The sequence below is a fragment of the Chiloscyllium punctatum genome, chromosome 40 (assembly GCF_047496795.1).
Source record: "Chiloscyllium punctatum isolate Juve2018m chromosome 40, sChiPun1.3, whole genome shotgun sequence".
NCBI classification, from domain to species: Eukaryota; Metazoa; Chordata; class Chondrichthyes; order Orectolobiformes; family Hemiscylliidae; genus Chiloscyllium; species Chiloscyllium punctatum.
The window spans coordinates 34,422,336-34,430,029 of NC_092778.1; the positions used below are offsets into that span (position 1 = coordinate 34,422,336).

General features: G+C 47.1%; 1 non-coding gene across 1 annotated transcript; it reads left to right on the forward strand.

Moving 5' to 3' along the window:
- The first annotated feature begins 6,001 nt into the window (after positions 1–6,001).
- On the forward strand, positions 6,002–6,076 carry trnaf-gaa (transfer RNA phenylalanine (anticodon GAA)). Its single transcript has one exon. It is a non-coding gene; the product is annotated as a tRNA-Phe (tRNA).
- Positions 6,077–7,694: the final 1,618 nt, after the last annotated feature.

Here is a 7,694-nt window from a genome sequence, read left to right on the forward strand (position 1 = left end):
AGCAGTGGAGACATCAGCCAAGGTTGCAGAATATAGTCTTTTCTCCCAGTATCCATCCTCACAGGGCATATTCCTCCATACAGTTGGACATGGAGGACTATGTCAAGGACCTTTGATATTGGAGCCTTATTCTAATGAATACAGTAAAAGTCATGTCACACAAATACAGGAGGAGATTGTAGATGCTGTATGATTACTGATACCTTATCCTCCCAGCCCAATATCACCCCAGAAAGGTAACTTAGCATAGAAAATTATTTTAGGGAATGTTTACAGTTCACAATGAGAGGAAGTCAGTTTTCTGCCCATGTGCAACATCTCTTGGAATGGGGTCTTTGTGAATTATGGTCCATAGGTGACTTTTCCAGTCACCTGTGATTACTCGTGTTTTACAGAGATGATTATCTTCAATCTGCAATGACCAATGACATGGTGAAGACTACCTGTGACCAGGATTTGTATCCCACACAGTTGGACACTGCATGCAGTTACATGTAGGATGCTCTGATCACTCACAAATAGAACACACACACTCAAGCAGCAAAAAAAAACTTATTCTGCTCACCCTGGGTATCATCGCAGCCACTTTCCATTTCCGGTTATGAACCACATGAGTATGGAGAGCAGCATAGGCCACACTTGGCACACTGAGCCAAAGGCTCAGCCTGGTAATAAACAGCACCCCTAATTCTTCATGCTCATTTCTGGGAACTCCCTGAGAAGCCCATCAGTACTGAGCTTCCACAAACTCTTACCCACCTTCTCTGAATTCTGTCTTCACCTCTCAACAACTACCCCTGAACCCTGCCTTACAGCTTAGTGCTCACTGTCCCCCTACATCAAGACCAGAGTGGTTATGACTGCCAATGATCCCTCCTCCCATGGTAACCCACGTCCTCCTTTGCACTGCCATCTCTCCATTCATTATATATTAACTTCCCCCCCATCACAATGATTGCCCTCTCTTATCCCAGCACACTGTCTCTGATCTGCACAATTAACTTCCCAGCTTCCTACCACAGCAGTTGTCCTTGATATCCCCAAACTTCCTCCCACTTCCTTGATTTTCATTGAGTTGATGCTTGGGACTGACTGTGGCCCACCCAGTGGCTGTCTAGGATGGACAGCCCTGACTGATGTGTGACCAGATGCCTGACTGATGCTTGTGCAGCTCCCTGGCTGACTTACCTTGGAATCCCTGGACTGGTTACACAGGACCTGCAGGCTTCACCGTGGCATGAGCCTCCTAATCCTGATCACCGAGGGTTGTCAACTGACTGTGTCCCAGCCCCAGGACTGAAATCACTTGACGTACTGTGATGGGATTGACTGGAAGATGCTGCCTGTGCCCTGGCTGTGGACTGCTCTTTGAGCTGTGACCATTGGTTTGAAGCACATTAATTGTGTTTTCCACACTTGTAAGCTGCTAACATATGGTGCAAGTGTCAGACTGGGGCAGAATAGTGCCGGACATACTGTGTCTACCCCTGGCCTGATCACTGCTAACAGCCAGGACAAGCTGCCTGGCTTTGTATTTGCAATGAGCAGCAAAGCAGGACACAACTACTGGGAACCTGTGAGCTCTGGCTGAGGGGACAAAACACAAAATGGAAAAGAAGGCAAACTGTGAGCATCAAAGCAGGCACAGAGTTAGTGAGTGCTCAGAGAGCAAGTGAGCAGCATTGCGATGCTTCCAGGTTGAGTCCCCGAGATGGGTGCCTGTCCCTGCACTCACAGTCTCCAGGCAGCAGCATTCCAATGAAAGGTGTTGAAGCATTCCCAAGTGGTTCACTGATGTGCCATCAGTGTGCCATTAAACAGGTAAATGTCCAATAGCAATGCCCATGAACGTGGGCAGAGGAGCAAGCAGCTGGAGGCTGGAGTCACCAGGTACCTGCTCGGATTTTCACTTCAGGAATTGTTGATGTCTCCTTTCTACGTGGCAGGTGGAAGAACAGGAAACTGCAGATCAGATTAGATTAGATTAGATTAGATTAGATTAGATTACTTACAGTGTGGAAACAGGCCCTTCGGCCCAACAAGTCCACACCGCCCCGCCGAAGCGCAACCCACCCATACCCCTACATTACCCCTTCCTAACACTACAGGCAATTTAGCATGGCCAATTCACCTGGCCGGCACATCTTTGGACTGTGGGAGGAAACCGGAGCACCCGGATGAAACCCACGCAGACACGGGGAGAACGTGCAAACTCCACACAGTTAGTCGCCTGAGGCGGGAATTGAATCCGGATCTCTGGGGCTGTGAGGCAGCAGTGCCACCGTGCCGCCCACTAATGAGGCAATAATGGGACACTATGGTTGCAAATGGTTGCATTTAGGTTTCTCATCACTAACATGCAAGATTCTCAGCTTGCCATTCAAAACGTGTTCACAGAATCAGACCTTCTTATCTCGACATCGGGAATCTCACTTCTGCTGATCTCAACATATTTTCCCAACTGATTCTCGAATGTCCACATCATTCAGGGCTGGGAAAGTTCCGCTTGTTGTATCCCACACTGTGGGGCTGCGAATCAGACATTGTCCTTTCATGATGCAGATATTTGTTCAAGCACACACAGAATAAACAGGAACTAAAACAGGAAATGCTGCAGAAACTCAGCAGGACTGGCAGCATCAGTGGAAAGAGAAACCGAGATAACTTTCCAAGTCCAGAAGGTCCAGTATGCAGGACTCCAAACATCAGCTTTCTCTCTCTCTCTCTCTCTCCCTCCACAAGTACTGCCAGAACTGCTGAGTTGTTTTATCACTTTCTGTTTTCATTTCAGATTTCCAGAATCCACAATTCTTTCTTTCAATTTCGAAAATAAGACACAGACTGACTTTTCAGACTTGGACAGTAGTTCAGACACTAACCTTTCATACTCAGTGGCAATGGGTCAGGGACTCTCCTTTCAAACTAAACACAGAAAATGCTGGAGAAACTCAGCAGGTCTGGCAGCATCTGTAGAGAAAGAAACAAATGCTTCAAGTTCAACATGACCATTCTTTAATTCTGATCTCAAGATAAAGGAAAGATAAAGGCAACTAAACTACCACCGCTGAAAATTTACAGTAATAGGGGATGCTGTGAAAAATCTAAATAGAATTACCTTCAAATATATTATTAATCTGCTCTTTAAATTCCATTCTGGTGGATTTCTGAGTTACAGTCACCTTGTCATTTTCAGATTAACCCAATTAGGATGACTCATGTTAAACTATAATTTACAGTAGCATATCTAATATATGCTTCATGTGTCAAAATGATCAGATATGCAATTTCTGACTCTATTTGTGAACCTGCATGTGCAAATTGACTTCAATTATCATAATTCATTGTTATATGACCCCTAATTTCTAAATCAGGATACCCTCCAAGTATGATAGATATATGACTTAATGCTTCTGAGTTGTGGGGAATTATTTTCTAATTAATGTATTTGGTTCTGCACAATTGGTTCTAATTAGATTAAATCATTCATGACACATGCTAGGAGCTTACAAGTGGTTGGCTACAGGTTTTGTGTTTCACTCCATTGGCAATGTTCGGAGTTGGAGCTTCACACACCTGTGGACAGAAAAGGGAAAGCTACACAAGCAGGAAATAAGAAAAGATCATTCAACTCTTTCTGAATGCATTGGTGATTATCTTTCTGAATTCACACATTCTGGAAAGGTTCTTGCAGACTAGGAAGTAGCAAACATGACCCCACTATGTAAGAAGGGAGGGTAATGCAGAATGGACTGCTCCAGTCCTTTTGGTTTGGTGTCAGTCATAGGAAGAAAATCTCTGATCTATTATAAAGGATCAGAAACTGGAGACTTACAAGAAGAAATGATTTCCTGGATTATTCATTTTGCCACCTCGACCGGGATTTCACGGGAGTCAGCAGGAAGGGGAAGATAGGGGTGGATGGACAATGGCTCTCTCAGTTTGACTTCTGTTTCCAAAGTGAATCAGAAGCTGACTGATCAAATAGGCAACTAGGAGGCAGTGGTGACAGAAGCCGATGTCGCTGGGGACAGGGGGGAAGGCGGACACGGCACCTTAGAGCTGAAAGGATGTGCCAATGCCATTTTTGGAAGAGCAGTAAATACCAAAGCCCAGCCAGACCCAACCACCCCCCAACCCTATCCCTGTAACCCCACACTTCCCATGGCTAATCCACCTATCCTGCTCATCCCTGGGAAATTTGGCAGGGCTAATCTACCTAACCTGAACATTTTTGGATTGTGGGAGGAAACAGGAGCAGCTGGAGGAAACCCACACAGATATGTCATGGCTGGTAGAGAGGGGCCTATTTACAGGCTGCCAGAGGGATGGCTGGTTAGAGACTCATGGAGAAATGAAAAATGTGTTGCTGGAAAAGCGCAGCAGGTCAGGCAGCATCCAAGGAGCAGGAGAATCGACGTTTCGGGCATAAGCCCTTCTTCAGGAATGAGGAAGGTGTGGAAGCAGGCTAAGATAAAAGGTAGGGAGGAGGGACTTGGGGGAGGGGCATTGGGAATGCGATAGGAGGAAGGAGATTAAGGTGAGGGTGATAGGCCGGAGAGGGGGTGGGGGGCGGAGAGGTCGGGAAGAAGATTGCAGGTCAAGAAGGTGGTGCTGAGTCCAAGGGTTGGGACTGAGATAAGGTGGGGGGAGGGGAAATGAGGAAGCTGGAGAAATATGCATTCATCCCTTGTGGTTGGAGGGTTCCTAGGCAGAAGATGAGGCGCTCTTCCTCCAGGCGTCGTATTGCCATGGTCTGGCAATGGAGGAGGTCAAGGACCTGCATGTCCTTGGCAGAGTGGGAGGGGAAGTTAAAGTGTTCCGCCACGGGCTGTTGGATTGGTTGGTGCAGAAAAATGTGTTGCTGGAAAAACGCAGCAGGTCAGGCAGCATCCAAGGAGCAGGAGAATCGACATTTCAGGCATAAGCCCTTCTTCAGGAATGAGGAAGGTGTGCCAAGCAGGCTAAGATAAAAGGTAGGGAGAAATGGCTGGTTAGAGACTGATAGAGGGATGGCTGTCAGAAATTATTGATGGAGCGAAGGCTGGTCAGAGATTGATGGAGCGATGGCTGGTCAGAGATTGATGGAAGGGTGATTGCTGCAGTAAACAGTATCTGAATCCAGGATGTGTGCGCTAGGTGGATTAGCCATGGGGAAATGCAGGGTAATAAGGATAGGTTAGGGGGTTGGGTCTGGATGGGATGCTCTTCGGAGGGTCAGTGTGGACTCAATGGGCTGAATGGCCTTCTTCCACACAGTAGGGATTCTGTGATTCTATGAAACCCTGAGGAAGGATGCATTCGATGGCATGGCAGAGCAGGGGCTTGGGCAGCTGCACGTGTTCCGCTACAGGCTGAACAGATGATGTGGGAGGTCCTCTACCCCAGGGAGAGAAGGAGAATGGCTCACTGTCAAACCTGGGCAGAGGAGGGTGTGGAGGAGATCAGCAGCTGTGGATCCAACTGGAGAACTAGCCTCAGTGCTGCAAATCCCAGAACAAGTTTCTCTGCTCCCCAAAAGTGAACCACACACTTGGGTCCCTTAGGGGTCAGCAACTGGAATAAGAGAGGGTGCATATGCTGGGAAGAGAGAACCCAGTAAGATGGGTGCTGCAGCTTCTGCTTTGGAAAGAAATTGATGCACCTCTGCCAAGAGATGCAAACCTGGAACTGCTGGCACCCCCAATGTCACCTACACAGGTGAGGCCACACAGATAACAGCTAGACACAAGCTGAAACAATAGTACATATTGTAGTATGTGACAGGCAAATAAGGCCCAGGAAGGTCACGAAAGGAACTGACTGATTAGGGATAGCCAGCATGGCTTTGTGCGTGGGAAATCGTGTCTCACAAACTTGATTGAGCTTTTTGAAGAAATAACAAAGAGGATTGATGAGGGCAGAATGGTGGACCTGAGCTATATGGACTTCGGTAAGGCGTTCGACAAGGTTCCCCATGGGAGATTAGTTAGCAAGGTTAGATCTCATGGGATACAGGGATTACGCTGAAATAGCTCAGTTGGAAGAATGTTAAAGACTGAAGATCTAAAGGACCCTGGTTCAATCCCGGGTGTCAGCAAAAGCAGCATTGCTTGAGTGCTCCCTCCTTTGTTCGGGTGGCACAATGGCTCAGTGGTTAGCACTGCTGCCTCACAGCACAAAGGTCCCAGGTTTGATTTCCGCCTTGGGTGAATGTCTGTGTGGAGTTTGCACATTCTCCCCGTGTCTGCGTCGGCTTGCTCTGGTTTCCTCCCATAGTCACAAAGATGTGCAGGTTAGGTGAATTGGCTGTGCTAAATTGCCCATAGCGTTAGGTGCATAAGTTAGAGGGAAATGGGTCTGGGTGGGTTACTCTTTGGAGGGTCGGTGTGGACTAATTGGGCTGAATGGCCTGTTTCCACACTGTGGGGAATCTAATCAAAAAAACTAGCTATTTGGATCCAGAACTGGCTCAAAGGTAGCAGACAGAGGGTGGTGGTGGAGGGGTGGTTTTCAGACTGGAGGCCTGTAACCAGTGGGGTGCCACAATGATCGGTGCTGGGCCCACTGCTTTTCATCATTTATATAAATGATTTAGATGTGAGAATAAGAGGTACAGTTAATAAGTTTGCAGATGATACCAAAATTGTAGGTGCAGTGGAAAGTGAACAGGGTTACCTCAGATTACAACAGGATCTTGACCAGATGGGCCAATGGGCCGAGAAGTGGCAGGTGGAGTTTAATACAGATAAATGCGAGGTGCTTCATTTTGGGAAAGCAAATCTTAGCAGGACTTATACACTTAATGGTAAGGTCCTAGTGAGGATTGCTAAACAAAGAGACTTTGGAGTGCAGGTTCATTGCTCCTTGAAAGTGGAGTCGTAGGTAGATAAGATAGTGAAGATCGTGTTTGGTATATTTTCCTTTATTGGTCAGAGTATAGAGTACAGGTGTTGGGAGGTCATGTTGCCGCTGTACAGGACATTGGTTAGACCACTTTTGGAATATTGCATGCAATTCTGATTTCCTTCCTACTGGAAGGATGTTGTGAAAGTTGAAAGGGTTCAGAAAAGATTTACAAGGATGTTGCCAGGGTTGGAGGATTTGAGTTATAGGGAGAGGCTGAACAGGTTGGGGCTGTTTTCCCTGGAGTGTCAGAGGCTGAGGAATGACCTTTGTAGATGTTTATAAAGTCAGGAAGGGCATGGATAGGATAAATAGACAAAGTCTTTTCCCTGGGGTGGAGGAGTCCAGAACTAGGGGGCATAGGTTTAGGGTGAGAGGGGAAAGATGACCTACGGGGCAACTTTTTCACACAGAGGGTGGTGCGTGTATGGAATGAGCTGCCAGAGGAAGTGGTGGAGGCTGATACAAATGCAACATTTAAAAGGCATTTGGATGGGTATATGAATAGGAAGGGTTTGGAGGGATATGGGCCGGGTGCTGACAGGTGGGACTAGATGAGTTTGGGATATCTGGTTGGCATGGATGGCATGGACCGAAGGGTCTGTTTCCATGCTGTACATCTCTATGGCTCTATGACTCAATGGCAGTGTCACAACTGTTGCCATTCTGATTGTCATGGAGATTGAGGTTCCAGAGTTAGCAGGATATCATGCCCATGTACCATTGTAGTGATGAGGATGGAATTCAATCACAAGAGGGTAATTAGCCAAACGAGCAGGCACTGGAAAGCCTTTGGTGAGCTGGAGGGATGA